This window comes from Alexandromys fortis, unplaced genomic scaffold (genome assembly GCF_014885135.2).
Source record: "Alexandromys fortis isolate MF-2015 unplaced genomic scaffold, M_Fortis_MF-2015_v1.1 scaffold_2_26212498_36691700, whole genome shotgun sequence".
Classification (NCBI taxonomy): Eukaryota; Metazoa; Chordata; class Mammalia; order Rodentia; family Cricetidae; genus Alexandromys; species Alexandromys fortis.
In genome coordinates, this window is record NW_026067931.1 from 1301526 (window position 1) to 1317893 (window position 16368).

Genomic DNA, 16368 nt, shown 5'->3' on the forward strand with positions numbered 1-16368 from the left:
GGAAACTTTTTTTTTCTTATTCTCAAAAAAAAAAAAAAACCACAAAATTCAGTGCTTCATACTCTAAGAGAAAATTTTAAAACAAAAATTTTAACTAAAAGACTACTCCAGATGACATGGCCCTAGAAAAAAAGATATAACTCTTCAATTTTCAACAAAATATATTTGTCAGCCTCTTAGCCTGTGCTGACAAATATATTTGTAGAGGAAGAGATAATAAGATTTGAGTTTGGCTCTGGGTTCAAGTGGTTTCCAGCTCTGTCTCATGTAAAACAAACACATCGATGTCCCGGCTCTTCCTCAGCCTGAACTGAGCCTGGGGAACGGAAGGTGCCCTGCTTGTCTTTGTGCCCATAAGAACAGGTTCAATTCTTTCTTGCTCTCCTCTTGAATTGTATTACTTCTTATTTTATTATTACTTTATTACTCTTACTAATTCTATAATGAATTATATTTTAAATTGTTCGAAACATACAATCATAGACTTAATTGAAGAAGATTTTAATAGAGGTAGGCACCCCGATGAGATATTCTTGAATATCAATGAAAGAAAAAAAAAGGATTGGTGTGGATGGAGGTCATGACTTCTTAAGTATTTCCTCTCTGTCTCTTCATTCTGGGATAATTAAACAGAATTCTTTTTAAAATTACCAATTTTGAGCTTAGAAACGAAAGTAAAAAAAAATTTTAAAAATCAAAAAAATATACTTATCAGGTTTTTATACTTTTACCAATTGTGACACAAAGCAAATCTTCTCTTATTGTTCATTTAATTTTCATTTCCTTACACATAAGACAATGTTTTCTCATATATTAAAGGATAATTTTTCATTAAGTGTCTACTAATAACCATTCGTGGCATTTTTTATTCATTACCAAAGTTTTTGTCTATTAACTCTGAGTTCTTTTGAAACTCCTGTACATTAAGACTGTGTCTTATTGTTTTGGGTACACTCTGGAAATATTAGAGTTTGTTTGGTGCCTTTTGACTTTGCCCATAGCATTTTTAGTTTTTCTTTTTATAGTCTTCTCTTCTCAAATTTCCCAAACTTTTCACGTACTCTCCCGAATTGGTTCAAATTAGAAATGAGTTCCCTTCATCATACTAAAAGGGAATTCAGCACTGGAATCCAGTTTTCCTTTAGGATCCTCTGTTTTTGAGTTAACTCAAAACTATTCTTCTGTATATCTTGGTTCCATTTTCTTGTTCTGTCTTCAAAGTAAATGGTGGGAAACGTAGGCACAGATATTTAATAGGACCTTAATCCATATTCACAAATTAAAATTTTAAGTTATTATTTCATATCAGAGCTGTATTTTATCCTAAGAAGAATATAAAAAGAGAATCACTGCCAAAAATTGAGACCTATGTTGGGAAGTAAATAGTGTTTAATAATTCATTAATAGTCTTATCCTATGAGTTACAGTCCCCTGGCCATGATCTGGTCTACTTAATGATGACGCAGCTGTCAGAGTCACAGTGTCCCACAGGGATTCCTAGCTGGCACACTTGTGGATAGACTTATATTAGAAAGACCCATATTTCACATATCTTTTGCTGCTTACTTCAAATTCCAATTGTTTTGGACAAGTCCCTCATTTTTGCTTTTGAGTTTCATCATCCGAACATTCACAAGGCATGAATCCTAGTAACAGTACTAATATGATCTTATTGATAACCTCCATGTCTGTATCCTATAGCTCCTCAGAAGAGTTTACCAGATCCCCCTACTCCTTCCCTTCTTAATCTCATTTACTTCACCCTCTCATGGAATCTTTATTGTCCAGACAGTAAATTTAGTTTTTTTTAGAACTGGTCATTCATTGAGAACTTCACAATGCCACCCCTCACAGTTGTTCTCAAACAAGGTGTGTGCTCATATATCTAACACTTTGAAAACAGAGAATCTATGGTGAATATTTTGGATTGTTAAGCTTCTTACTCTAATATTACACTATTTCTTCTTTACTAACTTCAAACTTCTTTTTTGTTTTTTTAAAAAAAATCTTTGTTTTCAGTTCAGTGATAGTTTCTTACCTGCCAAAATCAGCACAACTTTCCCTACTTTTCTGTCTTTTTCTTCATGGTATCTGGGTTATTAATTCACATTCTACTTAGATATTTCTTTTAGTTGGCATATATACCTAGACTTCTGGTATGCAGTCAAATAAAAAGAAGGAGAAAAATATGACAACGGGATGTAGAAGCAGAATCAAGAAAGAGAAGCGAGTTGCTCTGACCCAAGAGACTTTCAGGAGCAGCAATATAAAATTAGTAACCTTGTTCTGTGATTTTGCTATTCAAATGATCCTGTATAATTTCATCCATAGGGGTTCTGGATGAATATTTGAGTAAGTTTTCATTGGCTATGTGAATGACTGGAAGTAGAACCACAAGCTTGAAGCTAGAGAATCCTTACCTGGTGTCCAAGGCAGGCCCTCACTGTCAGCATCTGCTGCCATCCTGCAGCAAGGCTGGAAATTCTCAGTTTTCATCTATTCTTCCCAATAGGGTGTAAATCAAGCACTGAGTACCTGGCCAGTAAATACCAAAAGAGGAGTGATGCATTGAATTACAACTTTTTAAATATTTTTAATAATATATATTTAATGTTGTATGTATTAGTGGTTTTGTTAAAACATTTTATTATATCACATATTTATGTATAGATATGTATATACATATGTGTATATATACAAATATAGATGTATATGCATGTCTATTTATATATATGTATATATGTATATGTACACATATATATTTGGCTTTTTTGAGACAGCGTTTCTCTGTGTATCCCTGTCTATCCAGGAACTCACCCTGTAGACCAGGTTGGCTCTGAACTCAGAGATCCTTCTGCATCTGCCTCCGGAGTGCTGGGATTAAAAGTTTGCATCACCATTGCCTTTTTCATACAATATATTTTAATCAGGATTTTTCCCTCTTCCAACTTTTCCAAGGTCCTCTCCACCACTCTACTCACCAAAGAAGATGCCTTTCTCTCCATCTTTAGAAACTAACAGGGGAAAATGAGCTATACAGAAACAGAAAGAGATAACACAAGAAACATGCACAACCCATAAAAACACAAAATCTGAATCTATTAAACACAAGCTAAAGACCAATAAGACAAAAAAGCCCCCCCCCCAAAGCATTATGAGACAAAAGTAAAGAAGATCACCATTGAGCGTTTTTTTTTTGTTGTTTTTTTTTTGTTTGTTTGTTTTTTTTTTTTTTTGTTTTTTTTTTTTGTTTTGTCAGCCATCTACTACTGGACATGGGGCCTAGCTTACATGTTCATAATTCCAAGTGAGACTCCTTTGGAGTAAACTAATTTTTCCAGATGTCAATTGGAGATGGCTTCCTGGGTAGGGGAAAGCTCGTGTCCCCTTTCCTCTCTCAATGCTCTAACATTATCTGGCTTGTACCTGTGCTGATTGATCCTGTTCCTGCTGCCATAATTTCCGAGTTCACACATTTATTAGCCCTGGTGTACTTAGAGGTCTCTGTTTTCTTAGAGTAGTCTTTCCACTCTGCCTCTTACATTCTTCCTACACTGCTCTTTGATCTGAGGGTAGGGGTTTGATGAAGGCATCCCAAAGTCTCTCACTCTTTGCATATTGTGTATTTGTAGATCTTTATGGTAGTCCTGGTCTATTAAAAGAGAAAGCTTCTCTGATGATGATCAAGTGAGGAACTGATCTGTGGGTATAACCAAATGTCATTACGAGTCATTTGATTGTTATGTTCCTTTAGCAAACTGTAGGAGTGAAGGCTCTAGTTAGGCACCAGCTTGACTTCTCCGTGTTCAGTAAGATGAAAATTTGTATTTCAGGTAAGAGTTTTAGACATAAAAATATATAAATTTGCTTTTGAATATTTTGAAATAATTAAGAGTTAGCTTCAGGGAAAACAATGAACATTGAGGGCAATATATGTGTGGTCATATTTTGGGAGCTCAAAGTAAGGAGCCTTTTAAACATTATAACTTTTCATTAATAATGTTATGAGAATTTAAGGAGTCAATAAATATTATGAAAGTAATCCAAGTTTTCCTTCACCAGAAAAATGTCCAAACTGAAGATTAACATTTGGAAATCCACAGTAATGATTGCCAAGAATATCGTTATAAAAAGTTGACACCGGAATGTATCTTACATGATCTAGTCTACTTCCATAATTCTATAAAGACGCAGTCCAAATTTGATGTTATATGTCCACCATATAGTTGAGTAACAGAACCAAGGAAGAAATGCTGCCTAAGAATTTTCCCCAAGGCTGGAATGGTGAACATTTGTCAGGACCACAGAATAGAGATCACAAGCACAAACACTGGTTAATCTTTGTCCTTAATGTCAGAAGCTGTTCTGACAGCCCAGCTATGAAGTCTGCCAGAGCACTCAGCTCTTGTGTGAGGAAATAGCCTGGCTTAGCATTCTTTTCTATCTCGGATAATAAAAATGTTTACATAGTTTTTAAATATAAAAGTAATATAAACCAATACCCCAAATCCCATAAAAGCAGATGGAAAAAGTTTCTGATCATTCCCACACAAATTATTTTGGTAGCCTGCCATTTTTAATTCTAATACTTGTTGTTCTCATATCTGTTTTTCATGGCTAGATGTTCTCACTGAAGGTACAGTTCACACATATGTGTAAATGAACTATATGCACACACATGTATATATGGATTTATATAAAAGACTACATTTGCACACATGTGTATATAAAACTTTGCATCTCTGCAACTATTTTCTAGAGGCTCTCACACTATATAGCAGTTCTCTACTTCCTTGAGTTATCAAAGAATTCTGAAAAGGACATAAAATTTAACAAAATATATTTTTAGGGAAGCCAAAATGCTTTTGTTCAAAACAAATTTCCAGTGTATCTTCTCTCCAATTTTTAACATCAGACCATTCTCTAGCCCTAGAGAGTAAAAGCCTGCTCTTTTCCTGCTGTGCAAAATTTAATACAGGGAAGTTTTAACTCTGAACTTTTTACAAGATCTTAAAGTATATCAAAAATTTTCATGGTTAGTGATAGGTTTCCCTTGCCTCATGATACATAGGGTACACTATTTATTTTGATTAAATAAGACTTGTAAGTAGATATGAAATATCCCACTTTACTGGAGATGTACATTAAAGGCTCAAATTAAAGGTTTACAGGGATTTTTGATCTATAGAAATCCTGCTTTATAAGAGATGTGTTTATCTTGTTGGATCATTTTAAATTTTATAATTAACCTATTACTATATCGAAGCAAGAAAAGCTGAGCAATTGCCATTGTAAAGAACACAAGTACACGGCCTACAGGGACAGCTGTATATTGTTTGTTTCTTCTAAAAATAATAAAATGAAAGAATTTCTCAAATGTATATACGAAAAACGCTGTCATAAACTGTCTTCTTGTTTTTTTTTTTTTAATTTTCTTGTGTATAAGATGAAGAATATTCTTTAGTGAGTAGGTACTAGGTCTTCTAAAACTCTTATTTATTTTTCTTGACCAAAATTTCATGTTTTCTTACCTTTGTAGTATGAAATTATATTTCATAGCTGCAATTTTACTTCTATTTTTTTTTCAAGAAAGTTGAGAACGAATCATTCAACTTATGTTAAACATATGGATCCCTTGTGGGAACAGAAGTACTCAGGAATATAGGAGAATTATCTGCAGTAATGAATTTTCACTATGCCTTGGGCATTGTTAGCATGTTAGGTTCTGTGAGCCTATCCTCCCCACCTAGTTCTGTGGATTAAGTATATGCTCTTGTGCAGGTTAGACAGGCAGTTTTCCACTAACCTATAATCCTAGCACTTTAAAAAATTTTTGAAACAAGGTGTCACTAAATTTTCCAGGCTGGGTCTGAACTTGCTTTGTTCCACAGGCAGGATTTGAGCTTGCAGTCTACTGGCCACAGTCTTCTACATAAGTGGTGTTATAGGTCTTTGCCACTTTGATCTGCTTTGTGATCCCATTAATCTAGCAGTGATACAAAGCAGAGAGTGAATGAGCCAGTCTCTACAATATTTGTAAAAACCAACAAGCAGCCTCCTACAACATAAGTGGTCCACATAAGCTTATATAATTGAATGCCTTGCTCACTGTGGGAGCTGTTTAGGAAAGATTAAGAGGCACGGCCTTGTTAGAGTGGGTGTGGCCTTACTAGAAAAAGTGTGGCCTTTTTTGAGGAAGTGTGTCACTGGGAGTGACCAGGCTCAGTCCAGTTCTAACATGTTGATATGATTTGAATATAATTTATTTTATGCTGAAAAGGTACTTGGTTAGATGTTGGAGTCCTCAAGTGACACTGCTAGACTATAGTGGGATCCTTACTAGGAAGGGCACACAGAAAGTTTTTAGGTTAGATCATTGGGGCACTCCCTCAGCACGTGTTAGGATAGACATAATAGGACCCCAACTAGTTGCTTCTCTTTAGCTACTCTCTCACAAAGTGAGTCTTTGTACAGTTGGAATGTTTCTACCCCTGTGATGTCATCAATCACAGTTATCAAAGCTATGATATTGTCAGTGCCATGTCCTTGAGTGCCTCTAGAGCTATAAACTAAACCAAATGAAAAAAATAAAACCTTTTGCATTTTAAGTTACCCACATGAATATTTTGTCATCATAACATCAGACGTGTAAAAATTAGGATAGAAATCAGTACACAATTATACAAACCCAGTGTTTAGTAACTATGTTGACAGTATATGCTAAATTATGAGTACAGAAGGAACTTTTGAAGTTAAAAATGTTAAAGAGTTCCTCTTTGTTTCTAGCTTTGTTTCTTTGTAAATCAGTAGGAACACTGGTTGAACCCTCCTGCTCTAATTCTGACTCTTTCTCTTCCCTAAGAAATAGGAATGCTTCTCCATATTTCCTCCTTCCCTGTCTGGAATGGTATTCTCCAAAGATTAAGCTTTACCTTAAAGAATAAAGAGATTTTTTTCCAAGGAAAGAACTGTGTACAACTTGAACTTTGATAATAACAGGATGCCTACTTGCAAATACCAGCAATGTTCTTCAGCCTAGCCTTTCTCAGTAATAAAGGTAGTATTTCCATTTCTTTCTGCTTAACTGTTTCTATTATTTCATGTATTCTAAGACTTTAGTGAGAAGCACTGGAATTAGTAAATCCTTCAAATACCTTAGAAAGGGGAAAAAAAGAAGGATTCTTGAAAAATGTAGGGCTTCAGCAATGTAGGTGAAAGAAATGATAAACATTAGAACTGACCAATTTTACTGATATTTTTAAAAAACAAGTTTACCACTCACAGAATGTTGTGGGCACCTCTTTTCATTCCATTGTCAGAATAATTTTAAAGGACTTACTAAGCTAAGGCTGTCAACATTGGATCTTTATGTTATACTCAAGGTCTTCATATTCAGGATGGTCAGAAACACTAAAAAGATCACTGTTTACATGTATTCTCTCAGGGTTGCTATTTATAGAATCCCCTTCTCCCAAACTGGCTGTTTAAAAGGGAAATCACAATGTCATTATAGTTATATTTATTCATTGTATATCCATGCATGCATGATGTGTGTGGATGTAGTCAGAGGCTGCTTGTTTGTTTCCTTGTTGCCCAAACCTGAAATAATCACACAGAAAAATGTGATTAAATTAAATTAAAATACTGCTTGGCCTATTAGCTCAGACTTCTTATTAACTAACTCTTATATCTTAAATTAAACCATTGCTATTATTTTGTATTTTATCAAGAGGTGCGTGGTTTACTGGTAATATTCCATGGTATTTGTCTCCTTCAGCAGGTACTTGGCATCACTCTGACACTGCCTTCTTTCTCCCAGCATTCAGTTTAGTTTTCCTTCCTAGCTATATGCTGCCCTGCCATAGGTCAAAGAAGCTTCTTTATTGACCAATGATAATAAAACATATTCACAGTATACAGAGGGGTATATTCACATCAAAGGCATATGTAGTGATCAGAGGACATCTTGTGAGTGTTTAGTCTTTGCTTCCACCATGTTTTCCAAAGATTGAACTGAGTTCATCATGCTGAGACATCTCATTAACTTGTCAGTGCATTTAAAATCTTACTATTTCTCCTTTTCAGTCTCTCCTACTCCCTAACTAGAGTTTTCCTCCACTCATCATAACTTAGTCAACTGTTCCAGTGTGTGTGTGTGTGTGTGTGTGTGTGTGTGTGTGTGTGTGTGTGTGTATTATCTCCTCTAGCTCTAGTCTAGCTGCTGCTTTTATTTGCAATGTCTGTTGTCTTTTCTTTTCTAGTGTACTTCTGTTTTTCCTGCCCACAAGTCATTACGCAGATTGAGTATTTAGGATTTCTCTACAACTGTCTAAGTTTGTCCTTACTCAGTATCTGTCACTTGAAGAAAATGTTGGAGACTTTAATACACTATTATATTTTGATTAGTGTATCTTTTTAAAAGTTTACTGAAACCCAGACTACCTGATGTCCACAGTGCCTATTGAGTGAATGTGTAAATGAAAATACCTTTCTTGGTTCAGAGCTGAGCAGAAAATATTCTGTGGAAGAATTAATTCGAGTTTAATGTTACTTGGATAATGAGAGAAAGCTCAGACTTCTGAGTGCTCTCTCTGCTGGGATGTAACAGCCTGTTTAGATGGACAGTAAACAATCCCATTCCATCGGTGGCCTGTGTGAGAGAACAGCAGATCTTTTATGGACACTGTGAGACATTGTTATACAGAGGTGGTGATGGCTTTGTAATTACTGCTAGCATGTTTAATGTTATATTGGGTCTGAGCAACTTCAAATACACTGTCAAAATAATATGTTATTCAAAGGTAGGCTGTGATGACAATGTGGAAAGCTTCCTGATCAGCAACAGTCAGCACAAGCTTTGTATGGAATCTAGCAAAGATATTCTAGCTTATCACAGTAAATATGACCTTACACAAATCTTTCAAACTAAGTTGAAATTATTATTACTGGAAGAACCACAGCTCACTTATCTCATATCAGTAATTGATTCACATTTATAAGGAACACATAAAATGCATGTTCAATAATAGTAATTGTTTCTAACTAGAAACTAGTTACATTCTCCTGTGTAGTGATACAGAAAGAAATGATTGCGTCAATCTCATAAACACAATTTGTTCGTTTTTCTTTTGCATGCTTTATCCACTTCCCTAACTACTAAAAGCCACATACTTTCTCTTTCTTTCATTATAAGACAAGGGTGTCTGTTAGTTTTATGAGAGACAGAAAAGGGCTGGATTCAGATGGCAGGAGAGATGAGGCAGAACTGGGAGGATTTGAGGGAAGAGAAATAATAATCTGAATATATTGTAGGAGACAAATTTATTTTCGAAAAAAGAAAAGAATTGTAATAGTAAAACAAGCAAACATACAAGAATGCAAATAGGCATCTAAAAATAATAATAAAATGAAGTAAGATAAAATAAAAACAAACAAAAGTGCCGAGGAAAAGCACAGAAAAGAAAACATACAGATGCAGAGACACACATGTTCAAACACACAGAAATTTCATGAAACCATAATATATACACAAAGGACTTCCATCATAAACAACTAAATTAAATTAAAAAAACAGAAAAAGCACTGGCAAAGTGTTATGAAATATAGAACCTCCAAAATGCCACTGAATTTGTTTTGTTTCATACATAGATTTCAATTCCTTATATGAGTCAAAACTATGCTTGCTGTTATCTTATAGAAGGAAAAAGAGGGGCTGTGTTATGGCAGAAGTCAAATAAAACAAAACACACAAAAACAAGATGGTGCCAAATTTGAACTACTGCAGAAGTCTCATAGAGAATGATCCATAAATGGGCATCAATAATGAAGCCACTTCTAAGCCAAAAACCTAAGATTTGAGAAAACAAATGTATATATGATAATTGTTCTTCCTTTAGAATGTGGAGCAAAGTCGTCTTTCTAACAGTGCAAGACAAAGACAGGCACTCTATCCTAAGAGGTTTAGGTCATGTCTAGACATAATAATTTGATGAACATTGTGAATAAGCTCAGGATTCAGTTCATAAGAAATAATATGTCGAAAAACAGGAAGAAACATAATTTCAGTCAAAACAGGACAAACCCAATAATATTCTTTATTAACCAATGCTACGTAACTTCATAAAAAGATAACTGGTGGGAGGAACAATGAATTGCAATCTCCTCCTACAGAGGAATTTTCTAATACCCATCCATCATAGGAAAATACCTCTATGATATTTTACGTTGATTGATTTAGGAGCCGTTAGATTTTCTTCACGTACTTGAAAACCTGTTTGAAGCATTTTGTTAAAGCTCCATGGGGTAGTACATTTACCTTTACTTTACAATAATTATGACTTAGAATTAATGCTGATAAGCATTGACTATTCGAAAGCAAAGGAAAATGTCTTTATTTTTTAATCCAGCAGTAATGTTTTAAAATTTAAATTTCAAAGTGAATGGTGATTGATGGAATTGGCAAGACTAGGCATGGGAGATCTTTGGAAGCCAAACAGTATTTTTAAGTGCATCTTTTTAAACCTTATTGATACTTCGTGCTTATGACCAGGTCTTAACATGGGCAACATTTTTTTTATAGATGATTGTAGAAGTTGCCAAGGGTGTTATAAAAAGTACAAAATTACAAACAAAACAAAACAAAAATAAAACAAACAACAACAACCAAATTGGAATATAAACATTGTTGTGGAAACAAAGCAAGTCACTTGAGTTTTGTGGAGCAAACATCATGTTGTTGTGGGATATTGAAATTGTCACTAAAATTAGAGAACATATTAAAATTTTTATAAGATGAAATAAGGATAAAGGAAATGGCTCAGAACTGTGTATCCCTATATAAAAAAGAAATCCATATTCAACTTGAAAAAAAAAACGCATATAAAGGAACTTTAAATTTGTGAGAAATCTGGAAAATGAAGTTCAAGGTTGCCTGAGAAAAAAGGCATGGCTCTATTTTCCTCACATTTTGATGTAGCTGTCAATATCTTTAAAAATGACCTCAAGTTCTTTGAGCTATTTTGGATTTAACTCATATTTCTAATCTCATTCTTACATTTTACACAGTGGTTTAATAATGCAGAGTCTCCGTTCAAAGAAACGAGGAACAGATGGTGAGAATGGACCCATTGCCATTCCTGACGGGCACTTGATTACAGTGCTTTCACAGAATGACTGAAGACACATTCCAAAGTGCTCAGTAGGTGTGTGGGCAGCATCTCTGGAGAAATGGCAACCTTGTGTAGCCTTCCTAACGTTCTTTACTCTTTGTAGTGTGTAGCAGGAAATCCTTAAATGGAAAATACAGCAAGTTCATACTGGTGAGATAAATCACCAGCACAGCAAGTCTTCACAGCTAATGATGATCAATATGGAGTTAGTTAAAAATTAGTGTCTCTAATACCTTTTAAAGTATTTCATATGTTTTAAAAAATATTTAATAACATATCTCACAATATTAAGACATTTTTAAGATTTGTGACTTAAAAATAATTTGATTAGTAGCACAGTAACACTGACTTCAGAAAATAAAATTAGTGGTATTTGTGGCCTTTGCTATTTAATAGTTTGAGAATCAGTGGACAACCTTTGATGGACTGATAGAATTTTGCACTTAGTCCATCTGAGCCTAGGAATTTTAAGTTGGAATACTTTTTCATCATGACTCAGTCTCCCCAGTTTTTAATTACTTGTATAACCTGTTTATCTCAACTTGGCATTGAATTTTGATAGATCACTTGAGTCTAGAAACTTATCTTTTTTTTTTTTTAGGCTTTCCAATCTAGTAAATATAAGCTTTTGAAGTGTGTCACAAAAACTTAAAAACTTCATTGGTACCCATTGAAATGTTTCCATTGTCATCTCTGATTATTTAATTAGGATCTTTCTCTTTGCATTGATTAGTTTGGATAAGGGTTTGTCAATCTTATTAAACTTTTCTATTTTACATTTTTAATAAAATATAACTACGTTGTTTTTCCCTTCCTTTTTCACCTCGCAACACCTACCAAGGCCCACAACTAACTCTCAAATACACAGACTTTTTTCTCTGTTATTGCTGTACACACATGCACACACATGCATGCATGCACTTGCATGCACATGTTTGCATGCACATGTTTGCATGCACATATATTCATATGTGGAAATATAGATAGAAGTAGAAATATGCACAAATACAGAAATACAATCTGTTGAGTCCATTCACTGGTCTCCCTCTCTCAGCATTCCTTGGTTGACTGAAGTAGTTCTTAGTCTATTTTTGGGGTTCCATGAGATTTCATACTTCCATGTTAGTTTATCTACCATTGTGGGCTTTGTTAAGGTCTGATTTTAAACAGTCTCACACAAGGCTCCCTGTTTCTCTGCCATTTGCATTCTTTCTTCTACTCTTCAACAATTTCCCCTGAGTTTTAGGTGCTGGATTTGCCTTAAAGATAAATGTATTCGGACTGGGCACTGCATGATCAGATGTTCTCCGTATTTTCTTTTTTATGTATTTTTGGCAATCATTTTTTAATTTGAAAAAATATTCATACAATATAGTTTGATCATATTCTTCTGCTCCACCAATTACTCTCCTTCTCTGAAGCAAATCAACAAACAAAGAGAGCAAACAACAAGAAATACGAAACAAAAACCCACAAAAACAAAATAAATAAATAAAAGACCAATAAGACAACAAAATACAAACAAATCAAAATGGGAGAAAATGTCTACAAAAAAATACCATTGAGTTCCTTTGTGTTTGCTAGCTAATCCTGGGCATGGATGTACCCTGAAGTGTGGCTAATATTCATAGTGAGACTCCATGGAGAAAACTGATTTTCCCTTTCCTAGCAGGTAATAATTGCAGATTGGTCACTTTTGCTTAGGGTTAGGAGCCCACACTCAATTCTGTCTCTGACTACTAGAACACATCTAATAGAATATGTGTAGGTGTGGGCTTCCTTAGTCTGTGTGAGTTTATATGTGTTGTGACTAGAAAATACTGTGTCCTTGGATTCAACTGTCACTTTGGTTTTCAAGGTTTTTCTGTACCCTATTCTGCATGTATCCCTGATCTTTGGAGAGAGGGCTTTGATAAAGACACCCCATTTAAGACTGAGTGCTCCTAAGTCTCTCACTCAATTGTCTAGTTGTGATGTTCTGTATTAGTTCACATCTACTGCAAGAAGAAGCTTCTCTGATTATGGCCGAGAAAGGAATTGATCTATGGGTATAGCAATATGTCATTAGTGATCATTTTATAGATGTTTCTTTAGCAGAATAATAATAGTAGCTTTTCTCTCAGCCTATGACCTATCACACACACACACATGGATGCATATATAGTAAAGCTTTTAGAATAGTAGACCTTCAGATGGATTTTCAAATGCCCTTTAGTGTTAGCTTTCTTTCCCCAGACTTCCTCCTTTTTGTTTTCTTCCATCCTTCTCCCTATTCAATACTTGTCTCTAGTTTACCATTGGTCTCCCCATAGCAATATGTTCTATATCCCCTTCCTTGAAGATCCTCTCCTCTTCCCTAGCCTCTAACCTTTGCGGTTATTTGGGTTATAGCACATATTTTGAAGGTTTATAAGGTAATAGCCACACGGAAGCGAAAACAGACATTTGTAATTTAAACAGTCTGTGTTACCTCTGTCCTTTTACCTGCAAATTTCATGATTTATTTTTTTCTTAACATCTTTATAACTTACACAATGTCCCATTGTGTAAATGTACCACATTTTCATTATCCATTCGTCAGCTCATGTGCAGTCACATTGATTCAGTAGTGGCTGTATCAGTCTGAACGCCACCAACAATAAATAAGGGTTCCCCTTTCTGCTCATACTGAGCTGCCATCATGTGCTGTCATTTGTTTTATTGGTCTTGGCCATTCTGACAGGTATAAGAGGAAATTTCAGGGTAGTTTTAATTTGCATTTTCCTAATGACTGATGTTGAACATTGCTGTAATTACTTATCAGTCATTTTGTTTCATCTTTTAAGAACTCACTGTTTATATATGAACTCAGTTTTTAGTTTGGTCGTTTGTTTTTTGATATTCAGGGTTTTGAGATCTTTATATATTTTGTATACTAAACCTCTATCTGACATATAATTTGCAAAGATCTATTCACACTCTGTAGGCTGTCCCTTTGCCTGAATGATGGTATTCTTTGCCATAAAGAAGTTTTTCGACTTCATGAAGTCCCATTTTTTAATTGTTAATGCTAATGTCTGTGCTAACTATGTCTCATTTAAGCACACTTTTCCTGCAACAATGAGCTCAAACCTATTCTACAATTTTGTTTCTCAGATTCAGGGTTTCTGGCCTAATGTTGAGATTCTTTATTCATTTGGAGCTGAGTTTTGTGCAGGGTGATAAATATTGATATATTTACATTCTTTCATATGCAGGAAATCAATTTGACTAACACATTTATTGAAGATTCTGTCTTTTCTCCAGTGTGTATATTTTTCCCCTCAGGAATTGGGAACATAATATAATACAGTATCATATAATATAATACATTTCTTCTTACTCTTTCTTTCCTTCAAACCCTCCTATATGCTCCTCTTTGCTATCTTTCAAATTCTTAACCTCTCTTACTTTATTAATTGTTATATATATATATATATATGTTTGTGTGTGTGAGAGAGAGTCTGTATGTATATATATATATGCATATATGTATTTCTAAATATAGCATGCTTAGATAAAGGTTATAATTTTACTTGTATATATGTTTTCAGGATGAGCATTTGGCATTGGGTGACTAGTTGGTGTTCTCTTCCTGGGAGAAAGAGAGTATTTGTCCTGCTCTCAGTATTCTCTAGTTGTCTATAGTTCTTCTGTAGAGTCAACACTTTGTGGACTTTTCCCTGTCCACTTTGGCATGTTCATTAATGTCATCCATTCCCAGGCAAACTAATTTTATTATTGTGGTTTTGTGGTGCAAGTTGAAATCTAGGATGTCAACACCTCCAACAATTCTGTTGTTATTCAAGATTATTTTTAGCTATCCTCTTTCTTTTGTTTTCTTTCTCACTCTTTCTTAAATGAGTGTGTCTCTGTGTTTCCATATGAAACTGAATTTTTTTATATTTCTGTAAAGAACTATGTTGATTTTTAGGGGGACTGCATTGAATCGGTTAGGATGGCCTTTTCCACAGTCTTAATCTTACCAAAATATGAGTGTAGAAGATATTTCTGTCTTCTGGAATCTTCACCAGTTACTTTTCTCAATGTCTTAACATTTCTGTTATACAGGTCTTTAACTTGCTTGGTTAGGGTTATGCCAAGCACTTTATTGTTTTTATTTTGTTCTTGTTTGTTTGTTATTTTGAATGTTTTTTTTTTTTTGAGCGTTGAGAAAGGTACTGTTTTCATGATTGTTTTCTCAATCTGTCACTTATAAATGAGAAGGCGTGTGGATTTTGTGCATTACTTTTGTATTTTGTCACTTTGTTGAACGTGTTTTTCAGCTCTATCAGATTCCTGATGGAGTTCTCAAGGTCACTTCTTTTTATAAAATCATATCATATGAATATAATGATACTTTGACTTCTTCCTTTCCTAATTATTTATCATTTATCTCTCTTCAGTTTTTGTATTGTTCTAGCTAAGACTTTAGTATTTTAATGAGTAGGTATGGAGAGAGTGGACATCTAGTCCTGTTCCTGGTTTTAATAGAAATGCTTAGTTTCTCCTTGCTTAGGTTAATGTTGGCTATGGGCTTGCTTTAACTGCATTTATTATATTGATATATACCCCTCACATCCATAATCTATCCAGGATTTTTATCATGATATTTGTTGATCTTTTCTCAAAGGCCTTTCTGCGGCATCTAATGAGATAATCATGTGGTTTGTATCAAAAAGGGCTGAAGACAGACCTAGAGGAAATGCGTGACAGGAGCCATGGATAAAAACTAGAAGGATCCTGGTCTGGAACAGTTGTTGCAGCCTCTGGAATCCCCAGAGAGTGGAGGTGGAGTGGGAGAAGCAGTTCCTGTGTGCAAGTTTGTATAGAAGTAAGTTTGAAAAGAACAATTGGAGGAACAATATTTAAAACCACTCATGTAAGTCCCAACCTATATGGCTACTGGGGTCCCCAATAAAAAGTATTTCTGATGATTGGTGGCTGAGACAGGAATAGAGATGACTTAGAAAAGTAGATGGGAAAGAACTATCTTGGGTTCACACCAAGAAGCAGTCCCCAGGAAATAAAGTTTAGGTAAAAAGAGGAACTCCTGCAGGTATGTTGCAGTAGAGCCCCAGTAATTAGTAGTCATTTCAAACAACCATCTTCTTTTCTCTTTTTAACCTCTTTAATGATATTTTTTAATTATATATATATATATATGAGTTCTTTGAGAGTT